Here is a 17,055-nt window from a genome sequence, read left to right on the forward strand (position 1 = left end):
GGTCATCAATTTAAGCTAATTAAATGCTTTGTGAAGCAGCAGTCAGGAAGATGGCGTCACAGATGATTTCCACAATACCAGACATGCATTGTCAGCGTATAGCACACGCACAATAACCGTTTGAACCGACTCGTGAACGTGCCCGGCTGACGGACACGGTATAGATTGTCTTGATTTATAGGGATGCAGGATTATCGCTCTCTTAAATTGGTTGGTGAGAGCCGATAAACTTGAACTGGCCTTCCCGAAAGCTTATTTATTCCCGGATTCCGATTCCTTTAATCTGCGTCTCGAAGTCGACTTCATCTTCAGATAAAAATGTTCAGTGCATTCTACTTTTTGTCATGCCGAGGGTTCCGTGCCCATGTTTGAAACCGATGTGAAGCTGCATTTTCAACAATAGCTTAGAATATGATGCATTCAAAGAACAAAATCTTAGAAAGCCGACCGGCTGTGATTGACGTAAGTAGGTGTCGTGTTTCGTGCATAAATGTTGGCCCCAGATGTAAAAAGGCGGTTTTATACAGAATGACATGACCTGACATGTTCACGTGAGAGGCTATCAAAATACGCATACACTGTCAGGATGAACCTGGCTGTATGCCGCTGAAAATGGGCTGCGCGCCGTTCTCAATAGAAATAAAGGTAATTGAAAAACAAAGAAGGTTAAGGCTGATGACTGCACGGCCACCCGAAACTTGAAGAGGTAGCGCACCCAACGTTTTGACCCGTGTTAAAAGTAAGTTCAACGAGAAAGGTCTTGAATTCCTGGTGTTTTGACGCAATGAGGAGGGAGTTTTAAGGTTAAAAAATCGACCTTCATTATAACAGGAGGTTGCGGTTGACGACGTTATAGATAAGACATTTGCTGTACTGAGAAAGCCCGGGGCTTGGAAGCTGAGCTGATGGTCACATTTCTTCGGAAAAAGGTCGACACCATGCCATTATTTCTTACGCTCTGGGGCACACCGCACAAGATGTAATTACATTGCTCGACACCATTTTTTGCTACAAACCAGGCGGAAGATGTACGGCCGCAACGAGACCACTTCAGGCGATCGAGGGACATCCCTGAATGGGATGTCCCACGGCCGTTGGCACAGACCGCTTCAGGCGATCGAGGGACATCCCTGACTGGGATGTCCCACGGCCGTTGGCACAGACCACTTCAGGCGATCGAGGGACATCCCTGACTGGGATGGCCCGCGGCCGTTGGCACAGACCACTTCAGGCGATCGAGGGACATCCCAGTCAAGGATGGCCCGCGGCCGTTGGCACCGACCACTTCAGGCGATCGAGAGACAAACCTGACTGGGATGGCCCGCGGCCGTTGGCACAGACCGCTTCAGGCGATCGAGGGGCATCCCTGACTGGGGTGGCCCGCGGCCGTTGGCACAGACCACTTCAGGCGATCGAGGGACATCCCTGACTGGGATGTCTCACGGCCGTTGGCACAGACCGCTTCAGGCGATCGAGGGACACCCCTGACTGGGATGGCCCGCGGCTGGTGGCTCAGACCGCTTCAGACGATCGGGGGACACCCCTGACTGGGATGGCCCGCGGCCGGTGGCAGAGGCCGCGCTGACGGCGAGCTGACGCGACAGAGCAGGGTGTGCCGTGCCGTGCATTGCGACACACTATGCTTTTCCCTGCAACATGCGGCCGTTCACAAGGCATTTTACGACCAGATAGAGAGGACAGGGCTTTCGCCACAAGTCGTACTTCGTGTGGACGCTCATTCCAGAAATACATACAATCAAAAGGCTAGGAATAAATCTTTTAAAATGATATGACTGCCTCCACCATGACGCATTACAATTCGGTACACACCAGGTCTGTACTTAAAGACCAGACGAGAACAATAGCCCAACAATTAATCTCCGCGTGGTACAAAATCCTGGTATTTATTAGCGGCGCTGCCGGCACCAGGTAGTTTTGTGGTGTCTTGCTTGGGCCTTGCGAGTTTCGCGTGTAACCATCACCGGCATTCAGGCTTTCGATGACTTAATGCGGGTCCAAATGCTCTGACATGAGCAAAGTGCCATAAATACCGTGCAGGCAGGTATCACCCCATTAGTCCGTCTAGGACTGATTCGGTACCAGCTGTCGTTAGGCGCCGTTGCGCCGAAAATCTTGCAAACCCGTTAGCCACATGTGGACGTTAGAATGACCACAATTTCAGCCGAATGAAAAGCTGTGGTGCTTAAGTGCTGAAATCACCACGCCGAGTCTAAATGCTGAAAACACGGGTGCTGGAAAGCTTAGCTTATTCTTTTTTCGTCAGCAACGCATTTCAGTGCGTTGATTTCATTGCGTTTTGGGCAATGGGCCATATGTTAGGAGAGAAGGACACAACTCTATTCAATTTCCCGGTCCGGACAAAATCCGTAAGAGACAGATGGTAAAAATGGGTCATTAGACCGGAAACTGTCACGGTTCTAGAAAGTGCGAGGCATGAAATAGCCGGTGTACATACCACACGACAGGCATGTCAAGATAAGCTATCTTCGCCACGCAACTTTAGCTGTTACTTGCGACACAACCACGCGTAACGGTACACACATCGTGACAAGGAAAATATGCAGCCAGCTGGGGTTATCCAGATCATCGTATGTCTTCAAACCACAAAACACCATCTTCTGCTTCTTCCTGCACTGGTGCACACTAACTCCCCCCCCGCGTGTTCGACTGCCCGAGCCAAAACTGGAACACTGCACTGCCGCTATGCAAAAATTTGAGAAAATTAGAATGGTAGCTATGTCTTAATGAATTCGCCTTCCAGGGAATCTGTAATTAAAGCTGCGATTTCATTGGTTCATTGGCAATGGAATCTCAGTTATTTCGTTTTCAAAGGGGGTTTTGCACAATTCCACGTTCACCACCGAAAGTTGTTTTGGTCACCGGAGTGGTTAAAATTGGCATGTGGATTCTCACCATCAGGTCCAGCGCGCATCCAGGCGCACACTCGCGGACGTAACAGATCGAATAGTCCATGTGCAGAGGCGATGGGTCACCGTTCAATGGCAGAAGGCATCCGGGCTGGGTCGTCGCTCCGAACGCAGAAAATCAAACAACCGCGTAACAACCGGACTGACCAACCGAGCCGCAGGCAAAATATCAAATCGGCCTTCTGGTAGTCGACTTTCATTCAATGGATGGGTTGAACTGGCTCGGGCGATCCAGCCGAAATGAGAAGTCTAAACGACGACAATGACAAGTTCGCGGATGTTGCGCAAGAGCAATCTGTCTCGCCGACCAGGACGGATGACAGCTGTTGACGAGGTGTCCGGTTGAATGATTGGCGGAGTTTCTGTCTACATTTTCGAGTTCTGTGATCCCGAAGGAATCGTATGTGTGATGTCATGGATGCTTTGTTGGTTGTTTGTAGGATGGTCAGCAATGTATCGGCTGAGTTTGATTACCAGGGTTTTGAAAAAAGTTCATATGGAAAAGTAATTATGCATTGAGCACGTAAACAATGCTCGTGAGCTTATGTACGTCAGGTATGAAGTTCGCATGTCAGGAGCACTTACGTAAAGGCTCATATGGCAGGAGTACGTATGTAAAAGTTTGTATGGCAGAAGCATATGTGAAAATATTATGTATATATATATATATATATATATATAACATATAGTTTTCCATAGGTTGTGTGCAAAAGTTGATAAGCATATTATTGTATGTTATTAAATACGCACGTAAGGTATTGATATTAAGAAGACTGCCAGGAGGAAAAAAGACTGAAGCATCGCACATGCCCATAAACAACTGTATGTAGTAAAGGTCCGTAATGGATAAAATTATCCCCACAAAAGCGCATATTTACAAGTTTGTAAGCACAGGTAATAAAGTAGCAAGTGTGTACAAATATTACTTCTATAAGGAGGGTCCACAGACGGATCGACCATCCGGGTACCAAATGACATACCGTGAGTTCTCAGATTTAGCTATAAAATGATCTCTACGAGATGACTTAAGGCACAGGTTTCACTGCGTAATTTCTAGCTCTATACGGCGTGTATTTAAAAGTGATGGCCTCTGGGCAATATTTGGTCGGTTGCAGACGGAGTCCTAACCACAGCGGGAAAATTTAATCAGGTAAAGCAAGCGCCTTGTCCTACCTAGATCATGGCTAACTTTACATAAGGGATCGTTTCCTATGTGTCACGCTGTTGCCCGTCGTATTCCACAATGGAGCTGACACCCGCCGCGACCGTCAGCTGGCGTCAGTGGCGTGGTCAGCTGGCGTCAGGGGCGAGGTCAGGCGGCGGCAGGCGGAGTGCTCAGCAGAGGCGTCGTCAGGGTGAGAGGTAGAATGAAAGCATGTTTTTGCTTTTTAACACGCGCCCAGCTGGCCAGTTGAATACCACTCCCTCAGGTGTGGGGGGGGGGGGGGGGGGGGGGGGGGGGCGAGGGAGGCACACTAACACACCGAGATCTCAGACACTAAGAAAGCTGGAGACACTAATTTTACAGGGTGTATTTATTTTTACGTAAACTTACTTGGGTCAAAATTTGAGGGTTTTAAGTAATGGTCTTCGGGTCAATTGAGATCAAACAGGTTAAACTCTAGATCTGTGCTGAAAGTGATAAAAAAGCCTTTGGAAGAGGCGAAATTGTCCCCCCCCAGAGCACATGCTAAGCTTCGAATAGCCCTGGTAGGGAGAAATTTAACACCACAATTATCCATAACAGAATTCCCTTGCTTATAAGCAGCAAACCGCCGTTGTACCATACTTACGTATTTTTAAACACTTTTTAACACCCGCGCGAGCAACCGGTTACTTACCACGCGCTCCGGCGCGGGCGGGAGGTGGGGGCCAATTGGACCCCAGTGATCTAAGAATAAAACGAGCTGTATACAACATTCGCAAGGTTGGTTGGCCTGCGTGTGAACTCCCTTTTATGTAAATTTTAAGTTCCTTCATTGCGACATTTGGGTCAAATAAGATAACACAATGTCGAAATTCAGATTGGTGCACGAAGTGCCCCTACACTTCCTCATGCAGCCGCCTAGAGCCTAAATACCTGTTGTTAGCAAAATGTCACTATTGGTTATTTCAGATCAATGATATTGCTTGACCTTTAGAAGGGCATGGCAACCAAAATCTGCGGATTTTTTTTTCGTTTTGATAAGCATCAAGGATTGCGCTAAGCAGTTTATTGCCAAAAACAAGATGTTAATCTGGGTCATTTGAGGTCAGAGACGTACTCTAACATTTGATAAACCCACGAGAGATGCCTGCTGCAGTCTCTGCTTTAAACATTTGAAACGAGCGTCATAGACTATCCCATAAAGCCCAATACCCCATACTCCAGTACAAAGCCGCTTGGTTTTGACCTTAGACTGACCTTCATATCTGTCCCAAGGTCAATAGTTTTTTGTTGCAACCCTGAATTAAATTGCCTAATTGTCTTAGAAGCTATATCAGAGATGCACGGCTTGGTCGTATTTCGTTGAAGTATCAGCTCGAACGATTCCCCAGAAATTGCCCCCACTGTTAGCCACGGCCTGGTTTTGACCTGCCCTAAGTCAGCGACCTTACAGGGTATATCTGAATTTGCATACCAAAAGTTCTGCTCTTCAATTGCTACAGCTACGTAAAGTTTGGCGTGACTTATCCGTTATCCCTATTTATAATCCATTCGGAAATTGTTCTAGGAAACCTTGGGGTGGGCTCAAATTATCCCCACTCTCCACCTAAGCGTATGTCAAATCTCTGTAGGGCATTGTTTGCAGAAAATCGCTCATAAGAGTCAAGCCGCTAGGAAAGAAACGTTTAAGACTTTTAAAAAGTTTTGAAAAGTCTCGCACGGTGATCCTTTGTGAAAACAGCTATCACGAGCTTTTTGACGTTACGAGGTTAAGACCCTAACATACTTTATCGTGACAATCTTAAGGCATACGAAACTCAAGCCGGCGAAAATTGTCATGCGGGCTTTTCCATACCTACCTTTGTCCTCAACTCGACTATCAACGTTCCGGTTGCAAACCTGTTGCCAAAAATTGTTTTACCGGGCGATATACCACGCGGCGTCGGCAGGACGTTGCCTGAACAAGCCAGCGCCGTGTAACTAGCTGCTCTACTCTGAAGGTGCAGGGACATTACGGCACACGACGATGACGCACCTCCGGCCCTGTCCCTGTTCACTGGGCAACACACCTTACGGGCGAGTGTGCCGCAGTGTGATGAAAATGGTGCTGCCACTGGCATCCAATTGTGGGCCCAGCAGGTCCAGACGACACCTGACGCACGCGTGGCGGCTAGGCGACCGTCACGCAGCTGGTTGATTCGGAGACACACCAAAAACACGCGAGGACTTGCGGGAACGCATGCGAAATGATGGTCTACTGCGTATCACTTGGGTACGATCAGATTACCGTGCATCTGCTTACGAGTTCAACATGATATCTAAACAATTAAACAATTCAAATATGTGCTCTCCATATTGAGCTTTACCTAATAAATATAAGATCAAGTCCAACTGTAAGCGGTCTATCTTTTCTTTCTGCACCAGGTGCAAGTCATTTTGGCACGAAGCCGATTTTTGTGCGTTAAACTTCCACGCGCATCCCTAGGTGTCCCGCGGGGCCAGTTAAAAGTAAAACGGAATTGAAATTCACGTGAAAGGGACGACAGACTTATTTTTCCGTGCAGAGTGATCTGCTTTTTACCATATGCGTAGAATCAGCACGGAAAAAAGTCGTCTAATCATGAGAGATTTACACGTTACTGCAATCTTTGCCTGATATCCAACTGCCATTGCATAATGAATGTATTTGTCGCCAGCCTCGCAGACAAATATGGATATAAATACAGCGGGACTCAAACGAGCCATGGACAATTGGAAGCATGCCGCCAAGCCGTTGCACGTAAATGATGGCAGCAGGTACCTGCAGTTGAATCTGAAACCCACATTGTAGGCATACACGCTTCACAAGCACGCTATATATGCACACAAAGAACGACCATGACGGGTCTTTTGGGAGCAGGTTATTGTATGTATGCCGCACGATACCAAGTACAGCTGATCACTGAATGAACACTGATACCAGGCTTTCATCGGAATTGCCAACCTCTATCGATGCCTTGGTATTATTCATGTAGGTAACAACCACGGTCCCTAGCGGATGCCGCCGCAAAACCCGCCTCAGCTAACGTTTGTTACCAGTCAGCTGGCTAACACATGGCCGCGGGTTCCTAACAACCAATCACGTCCGTTTCCGTTCGGGCCGGTGTCTAGCCACAGCGTCGGTAAGGTGACCGCCCCGGCAATGAGACGACCCCAGGTCAGGGGTCAACAAGGGCGCCGCCGGTCAGTTGTGACTTGGGCCTGGTGGAGGGTGGTTTATCATGCTTCAGTGAAATTTTAAGCTTGCAAATACCGTATTATTGTTTTTAATCGTTCTCTAAGCGAATAATCAAGCATGAACGCTATGAGCAACTGCGGGTAAGTTACTGCAGTCTTGCGTGATTCGAATGCCCACGAATTTGCTTACATCCAAGTTAGGTTAGAAGGACCATGCAATTTTATGACACGATGTTCATCGAAAACGTATAATAATTCCACGGCTACCATAGCAGGCCTGCTTCCTAGTTATGGTTAGTGTCATTATAATTTCCTTGCTACATCGAACAGACTGAAAACGGCGTGAGCTCTGCCCACGTACATTTTTGAAGGCTAGGCATGGAGGATGGAATTTCCGCGAAAATTTTATTGAGGATGTTTCACTGTGCAAGGCCCCAGACTCGTTGCCCTTTTATGATGACGTTTATTTCTGTGCTGGTGCTGTTGCTGCGGCTGATGAACATCTCTGAAACTGCATCCTAGTAAGGTCTAGCTGAGGGTTGTCCCTTTGCTTATGTCACAATTCTTTGTTTTAAAGGCCAACCGTGTCAAATGTTTTTCTACATTCCGCCGGATCAATCCGGAGATGCCAACTAGTTTCTTTTGCACTCTTGGTTCCCACACGTGGACGACTTTAAGCCTCATATACGACCGTGGGTTTTTGACAGCTACGTTCGATCTTCACGGCCACGTCAGCTAGCTGTCGTCGAATGTTATACACTGACACTGCCATCGAAATTGGAAAACTGCCCTGGCCCCTCGCAAGGCGAAAATGATGTGTAATTTGCCAGCCGGTTAGACTTGTTATCTGCGTCTGGTCGGGACACCTGGAAACGTCAGATCAATCACTCTCGTTCCTCTGACGCATGGGCCTAGATCATAAATAACGTTGCGCATTTTGGCAGCCTTTCATCCCTTGGTTAGGCACTGGTTACGTGCAGCAATCTCCTCCACTGTTTCCTCTGTTAGAACTTATCTCCTTTAGATTATTTCATACTTATTCGCGGTCCGCATCAGGGTTTAGTTACGCCGTACAACCGTGTTACGCTCCGATTACGCTACATCAAGGCCCCTTTTCACTTACACGCGTAGTGCAATTCATGGACGGCTCCTATAAAGGCCGTCCACTGGTTGTGTAAGAATTTGGTGGCTGACTCGCTGTCGCCTTTTCGAGCCTGTGTGCCATTGCTTTTGGATCTGAGCTGACGTGCTGAGCAGCTGGGTATTGCCAGACTTTTCACCATGCTTTTGCGAGCCATGGGAATGTAAAGCAGCGAATGCACTCGGTAGCAAAGTGCTACTGAGATAGTTTTCAAAATTCACACAACTGACGTTGTAACGTTGCATTTTAGAATACCTCTAAAAACTGTAACGCACCGTTAAAGTCACAAAACTACGCAGAGCTACAACACATGCCTTCGTGAGCGTTGTTTGTGACCAATGCCTTCCATTACTATCGTCTTACTCGGTTTCAATCGCTCAACACATTTTACGTTGACAACTGTCTTTGCGCTCATGTAAATGCAAGTATTCTGGAGCTTGCAGAAGCCATATCTGTTTGGTATTCCGCAGAGCAACTACCTGTTCCCTGAGTCGCAAGATGGCCGCTCGACCGTCAGCGATATCAGCAATAGCAACAATTTGGAGACCTTTCAGAAGATAAACCAGATGCTGGAGAACTCTCTGGATCTCAGCAACCTGGGGGGTGACATCCGGCGACGAGGGATTTCCAACGGTAAGGTTTTAAACCTACTAGACTTCCACCTTCAAACCTCTGGTTTTATGCAGCGAAATCCCGCGATCAGTCTACACAGCTATTTGGTGCGGTCTGCAGCTTAGATAAACTGAATAAATAACGACAATCTTGTTCATATTTATTGGCTGTTTGTGGGTCGGTACGCTCGGTATTTGCTGGCTGCGTTCGAATCATTTATGTAGTATGTGCTGGCTGTTGGCAGGTTCATCTTTTCATTGCGTTATTACTTTTGTAGCATTCCACCAAGCATGGTATTTCGCCGCAGCACTATGAGAAACAATTATTCCAGATGAGTTATGCAATATCTACTTACAAATACGTAGGCGATTGACACTAAGTCGTAGGAATGTTCACCGTAACTAGTGATGTGCTCGCGGTGCTTCGATCAACGAGCTGGGTGACAAAGTGACAGACACAGAGCAACCCGGCAGTCCTTGAAGGGACATTCCTGGCTTATCGCGCACTGTGGAAATCGAGCGCTCGTCTCGCACAAGCTCGTCACGCACACGCAGCAGGCACTGTGCTGTTAAATCTTCGGCGACGGAAGTTCAGTGCTTGGTGATACCTGGTTTGGACTACATTGAGTGTATGATGCGATGAAGATTTTATCTGAATGCTCGAAAATTATCGGCAGTGGCGTGGTCTTCAGAACCAGTTCGCTGAGGTTTCAACATGCTGGCTAAGGTGCCGGTAAACAATACTGTCATCTATATTGACATTGTTTTCATTACATTTCATTCGTTTCATTTCATACATTTTGTTGCATTTCATTTATATACGATGACCGGTCGGTGCAACTGTATCGCAAATGTCTGCCTAGCGTGCTTCAGTTTAGGTTTCAAGGTCGGTGTATAGTAAGAGCCAGGCAGTTGCCATGTGATACGTCGGGCTTCCATCGACTGAAATCTTGAACTTCCCGGAAAAATGCTAGTTAAAATTCTAGTGCACCAATACTGCTATACATGCATCTTGCGTAAGTTGAACCTGGGTTATACATTGTGATACTTGTTTGAAAAATCGAGGTCACGGTCGTTCGCTGGTCGACTATGGATTATTTCAGAAGTCATCCATTCATGCTCACATTGGCAGTAAATAGGGTCGCTTTAACTTAAACCAGCCTTGCACTACAAACAAACTCAGGACCAAAGCTACCTGATATCGACGGAAACCATTGGCGGGGCTTCAACATTACTGGGGCATGTCTGGTTAGAGAGACAGTTCTTTCTGCACACGCCGAATCCCATGCCTCTGTCCAGAAGCGTGGGGTCAAACACCGCCCGCAGCAGGTACTGGCCTCTTAACTCGGCCTGATGGTTTCGAGCTAAGCTTAAAACACACTTTGTGTGCTTTGCAAAAGCCTAGAAATCTTACGATCGCGTCATTTGCAAGTGCATTTTTGTAGGAAACCGATAACTATTGCTGCCTTTCCGCATCCATGGACCACCCGTACGTGGACAAAAACGTCGCGACCATGCCAGATGGTAAGGGATTTGACTTCAGAGGATCTAACTCGTACATATGTTTTCAGTACTATGATTTTTCATACAAATAGAAACTGATCAAAAAGAAGCTATTTGCCCCAGAAGCGCAAAGCAAAAGAACCATTGCCGTTTTTGTACAGGGTTCAGCAGTGTCGAGCGCAGCAACGCTGTCGCCAGCGATGTGCAGCACCGGAGGCATGCGGTATTGGACCTGGTCTCCAAGGGAAACTAGAAACTAAAGCAATACAATGGCAATGATACGGCCGCGTGCGACCAAACGTCCGAGAAAACTATTTTTATCGCATGGTCAATGAGGACACATTCAACCTTGAATGCCTGGTTCTTCCGAGCATTGTGAAATGAGTTCACATGCCGAGTGATATTTAGTGCAACGACAGTAGTTCGTGTGCAGACCCGGCAATTCCTCACATCGCAGTCGATCAATGTGACAGCGTACCGAGTTGAGTCGTTAGTCTTCAGCACAACTGATTAATCGTTATTTAACACATCGTTTAACCAGCACCTTCTGGTACATTGAAGATCATTAACGAGGTATCCGACCTTTGGGGCATATTTCAAGAACATACTATCGTGAAGCCTAAAGACTAGTTATGTCTAATAATAACACTGGGCAGTGCCACCGCAGCACCATCAAGACGCACAGGGATAAAGTGTGATTATTTTCGACTCCGAATTACGCTGCCAACGTTTTGTAACGGAACTACACTGCTTCCATGCAGCCACGACCACTGTCATCATGACAAGCACCGTGCACACCTCTAGTGGTGCGAATAAAAGAACGTTTGTGATTGGCCCAGCGAGCAATGGCCTGTTACCAAGGAGCGCATTGGCTGAAGTTTGAATTAACTCATTACATTGAAGCCAATGTGAGCATCGAAGAGCCATTATGGCAAACGCCGTGGGGGGGGGGGGGGGGGGGGGGAGAAATCAAAGCCATAGGATAAGGTTGTCGTTAAACCCACGAGACACGGCGCCATGTCCGCATATATTTTTGTCTGGTATATCAGGCTTTCGACGAATTGGTTCGTGCTGACACTTTGTGCTGCAAACATTACAGAACACACAGGCTGCAAAAGCAAGCCAAATGAAATGAACTGCCTTCATAGTAAAGGGCAGGAATTGCGATGAAATTCCTCCCGCAGGGACATCTACTTCAACTCGAAATTTTGAGCTTTTCAAATGGATTTCGATCATTTGTTTTGCTGATCCAATCGTACGCGTCTAGTGTAACAATAAGTGTGCAAGTACAAAAAGGTTGGATGCTCTCTTTACACCAGGAGATCGAGCAGAAGCACTTCCTTTATCTTATATCAATGATAGCAGTGTCTTAGTGTAGTACAGGTATGACTTGGTGCATATGTATATACACATATGGCTTAGTGTCTTAGTATAGCACAGTCTCAGACAGACGAGATGGATGGGGATAAACAAGACAATATTCCATATCTGCAGGTAAAGGTGCGGCAAAGACGTACAAAATTAAGTGACGGCAGAACACTGCATTACTGTATTCGCAGCAAAACAGTTCAGTCATTAAGCTATCTGGAGAGGGGGGGGGGGGGGGTGAGGGAGAGCGTCCTGCCAGGTATGAACGTACACCGCTTTGTCAAGATGTGTCTTTTTCCTTAGTCGATCGAACTCAAAGACCGATCTTTTTCATCGGAAGGCATTGACTGTGTCTGTGCCTGCCTGATCAAGAAGCGCCGACTGTCTGTGCCTGCCTGGTCAGGAAGCGCTGACCGTCTGTGCCTGCCTGGTCAGGAAGCGCTGACTGTCTGTACCTGTTTGGTCAGGATGGCTGACTTTGTCTGCATACGTTTTTTCAGACACGTTGAACTGCCGCTCCGCCAGCCTGGAAGTGCGACGCCGGTCGACACAGAACAGCGGTATGCTCCGTCAAACATGCTCCCGTAATCAGTATGTTTTGGACCCGTTTCCGCGACGTGGTCTCTGCGCTCTACACCTTAAGGAGAAGCAGTGGATATCCAGCCAGAAAAGGTTATTTGGATCCTCCTTATGTGTTTTGGAACACGGAGGCTGGGCCACAAACCCACTATACCCATTGTTAAACCTTTTATGACGCAGCATGGCGGGGGCGAGCATTGCAGCTTCGTCGAATTGGGACTTCCAACACGCTCAACGGACCGAGCTCGCTTAAGCTTAAGGTTTCACTTAGTCCACGCTTAGGTCAGCGCAAGTGTCCGCGAATGAGAATTACAGAAGGGCATTCAGCCCACTGACCTTACAGGTTGCACCCAAAACACACATGATCCTTACGTCTCACCTGTCGCATTTGTTTACTCGGAACACGAAATTGCAAACGTGCATTTCGTGCATGAAACGCTGTTTTTGGGGTTGTGACTGCACGGATTAACACACACCCGGGTGGACGGTTGGGTACCCTTCGCTCGCATGGGGATAAGTCAATTTGGCCCCTGAGATTTGGGAACAAAGAAAGCTAGAAACAGCAAATTCACGGTGTGTTGGCCTGTACGTGAACTCGCTTAAGCCAAAGTTTGAGGGTTCTAGGTCTTGGCCTTCGGATTAAATAAGGTCAAAAATGTACAACTACCAAATCCCACAAGCCTTGTTTGAGTTTGTCATTTGAATAAACGACAATTACGCCAGGCGGTGTCCTCCTAAAAACCGCAATGTTGACCTGGTTTTTTTAGTCATTTATCTATTTTGACCTTTAAGAAGTCCATGGCAAGTGTATAATATGGTTTCTGTTATCAATAAATTGGAAATGCGCACCAGAATTGATCTCATACAGCAGCCCCCGGAGTAATAAAACAGGCTCGTTTTGACCTCGGTCTGACCTTCATACCTGATCCTAGGCCAGAAGAGTTTGTCCATTCAATGGGTTTGTGGGCTAAGCAAGTATTTCAGATGTACGGCTCCGTCTTATACTCCGTTGTTGCATTATATTTAACGATTCTCTAAAAATTGGCTTCCCTGGATCCATTGCCGGACTTAAACCTGTCACAGGTCAGCGACCTTACGAGGCACATCCAAATTTTAATACTAAGCGATCCGTTATTTAATTTCCTACAGCTATGCAAAATATGACCCTGCTACGCGGCGCTATTGGGAAACCATTTCATTCCGGAACGACCTTTGGGAGGGGGTCATATTCGCCACCCCACCCAAGCGCGTGCTGAATTAAGCAGCCTGGAAAATAATTGCTTAAAGTTTTGGACTCGAAGGTGCAATTCATGGCGTTGTTAGGTGTATCGCGCCCTGAAGTGTGCGCAGATACTCTCCCGCCATTTCATTCAAGCGAGACGTTACCATCGAGGCGCATGATTCGCTGAAAAGTGAATAAATCGCAATTCGTTTCGCCACACGACCTTGACACAGTCCGCACCTGACAAAGTTTTAGGGATTCCTCGCCAGGTACGCTTCACGCGGGAGCGTGGAGTAACTTGTACTGAGTAAGGGAGTCCAAAGATCGTCCGTGGGTTCGCCAGGGGCCTTCTTATTGCTCATACAGGGGTCCGATTTTTCCCATATTTTACGCGCGTTTGGTGTTCTGGTGAACCAAAAGCAATCCCAAACCAGAAAAACCACCGAGACTGAGCTTGAATCACTACGTCTATCGAAGGATACCAGGTCTGTGTTTGTAGCTAGCAGCCTTCCAGAGCAGGGTGGCACACCGGCCTCTCGTCCTGTTCCCGCCGGGGCGGACTTTGCCGGTTATCCGGCCGCATCTTGGCGCCATATTTGCGACCAGTTGATTTCGCGCCGGATGTATTGCCTTGCGACGCCTGGCGGCAAAGTCCGACACTGCTCTCCGGGCTGTTTTCAAATGTCATCATTAGGAACTGCCCTCCGATCTGACTTTTGGCCCAGGGTGCGCGCGCGGTGGACGGGCGGAAAACCAGCCATAAAACGGCGTCGACAGTGGGCAGTCTCTTTGAAGCCGAAGATCTTTCCGCCTGGCGCCGACCGCTCGCTAAGATGGATTTGGACGTTCTGTTTGAAATTTACCTACGCGGTGATTCGTCGCTGAGCAACTTTTTCCGTTGCATAACTCTCAGTAACCTGAGGATTTCCTGGATTCGAAAGCTGTCTGGTAAGTGGATGGCTGATGCATTTGGTGTGTAATTTGTATCTTTAAAAGTATTTTTCATATCCGCGCATGCCACTTTTGTGTCTTGTTCCTTTATTGTCGTGTTATTCCACGCTGCACGTTGCGAAAGTTCGAGAAAGCTTTGCACCGAACACTAGTTGTCGGCAATAGGTGTCCTTCTCTTTCATGTCTGCAATTTATTCCTTATTTCTAAGACGCCGTGCATCGAGGATTTCCTCAAAATAAAATCAAAACTCAGAAAATACGCATTCATAATGCGCATGTCGTATTTCTCTTTTTACTTTTTGGACATACTTTGGACATGCTTTGGACATGCCTCGGACACTTTTACACATCGTCATATTACTATCGCACACTTCGGACACATATTGGGCACATATTGGGCACATCTTGGGCACATCTTGTGCAGCACATCTTGGGCACATCTTGGGCACATCTTGGGCACATCTTGGGCACATCTTGGGGATTCTTTTGACATACTTTTGGCACACTTGGGCATACGTTGGGCATACGTTGGGCATACGTTGGGTATACGTTGGGCATACGTTGGGCATACGTTGGGCATACGTTGGACATGCGTTGGGCATGCGTTGGGCATACGTTGGGCATGCATTGGACATACATTGGACATACATTGGACATACATTGGACATACATTGGACATACATTGGACATACATTGGACATACATTGGACATACATTGGACATACATTGGACATACATTGGACATACATTGGACATACATTGGACAGTTTGGACATAAAACCCCGCGTGCGCTTTGAGTGCGCGTATTTTTTATGCACGTCCTTATTTGAAAGTTGAGCGGGCTTTACGTGCGCTTACTCGGCGCCACGCGCGTTCACGTTCACGTACATGCTCGATCAGGGAGCTAAAATCGCTTTTAAATGGGTGGGGTGGGGGTGGAAAATTCCATCGCAAAAAGACCGTGCGGGAATGAAAAAAATCAATTCACAAAAGATGGAACTTACTAGCTTTTGACTGATGCTTCAGCAAACAAAGACATCTTTTTCAAGATGTCATGGACGTGATATCGGAAACCTGACAAAACTATTTTGTTTAACATCTTAGGCCATTAAAGTGAAGCAGAATACATGAAAGCATAGTAATTTCATGGCAGTGTAATGAACATAACAAACTACCAACACCAATAATTTGATGCTGCGCTGAACACTTCCCTTCCACAGCACTTTAAACACAAAACAAAGCAAAGGAATTCAATAACAAAATGACAATAGAAAATTCAACAAGCATACAACATTCAAACAAAAAACCTCGGACTCGTACATATCAGCCCATCACCAGGTTAAACGCAATAGACATATCGCTGGATTCTGTTGAGATGGGTTCAGGGAAAACGAACATTTTGTCACTGTTTCTTATAAAATACCAATGATTATTTCCATGAAAGAAGCCTCGCTACGTCTAGCCTAAAAAGGCTTACTTCATCTCACCCTGTCTAACCTGTTTGTATCACAGCAACAGTTGTGAGTTACGGATTCTCCCACAATTCCTGTTGCCACTTACCATGCACTTAACCAACTTAACCCAAGTTATGTAGAACATCTCATATGTTTCCTCTCTCATCTCATGCCATATGCTGAACATCTTCAACGCGTCTATCTAACAGCACTTGTGGTAGCAACATGATAAAGCTAATCTTTGGCTGATTTAAACTTACCATTTCATTCAGTTCATTTGTGTACGCTTGTTGACATCAGAAAAAGTCCGACAAACGCACAAATCAAAACACTTTAAATCATTTTCAACAATTTATTCTGATTGCCACGATTAACCTTTGTCAAGGACAACAAGGGGTATGCTCCACAAAGCATCTCTCTTCTGCAAAAGTAACATAACTTTTAGATGACCATACCAGTATTGCTGCTTGCCTTTTTATCTGCAGCGAAAGCATCTAATAAGGCTCATTCATTCATATTTTAGGACACTGTTTGAGATGTTTGCTTCAAATTTTAAATGGGGTGGTTCGACTACTTGTTACATACTATTTAACTCATTTTATAATTGCTATGCAGCTTAGAGCATCCCTGTGTTAAAAATATAGTGCATATATACGGTACAGTGATTTGCCAGTCAGCAAACCATGACAACTATAGAAAATATCTGGTTAAAGCAGCCATGAAGCGCCACTTCGAGAAATTTGGGGCAAATAATCAAGAATATGGAACAACATAAGCCCATTACATGCCTTGTAGCATCATAATTTGTCTTATGACAAAACAAGATGGATTGAAACAGAAAATAGCAAAATCTGGTTATCAATCATGTGTTAAAACAGGTAAGGTAAGCAATTACTTGATCCACAGCAGACTTAA

The sequence above is a fragment of the Pollicipes pollicipes genome, unplaced genomic scaffold (genome assembly GCF_011947565.3).
Source record: "Pollicipes pollicipes isolate AB1234 unplaced genomic scaffold, Ppol_2.1 Scaffold_7262;HRSCAF=8765_pilon_pilon_pilon, whole genome shotgun sequence".
Classification (NCBI taxonomy): Eukaryota; Metazoa; Arthropoda; class Thecostraca; order Pollicipedomorpha; family Pollicipedidae; genus Pollicipes; species Pollicipes pollicipes.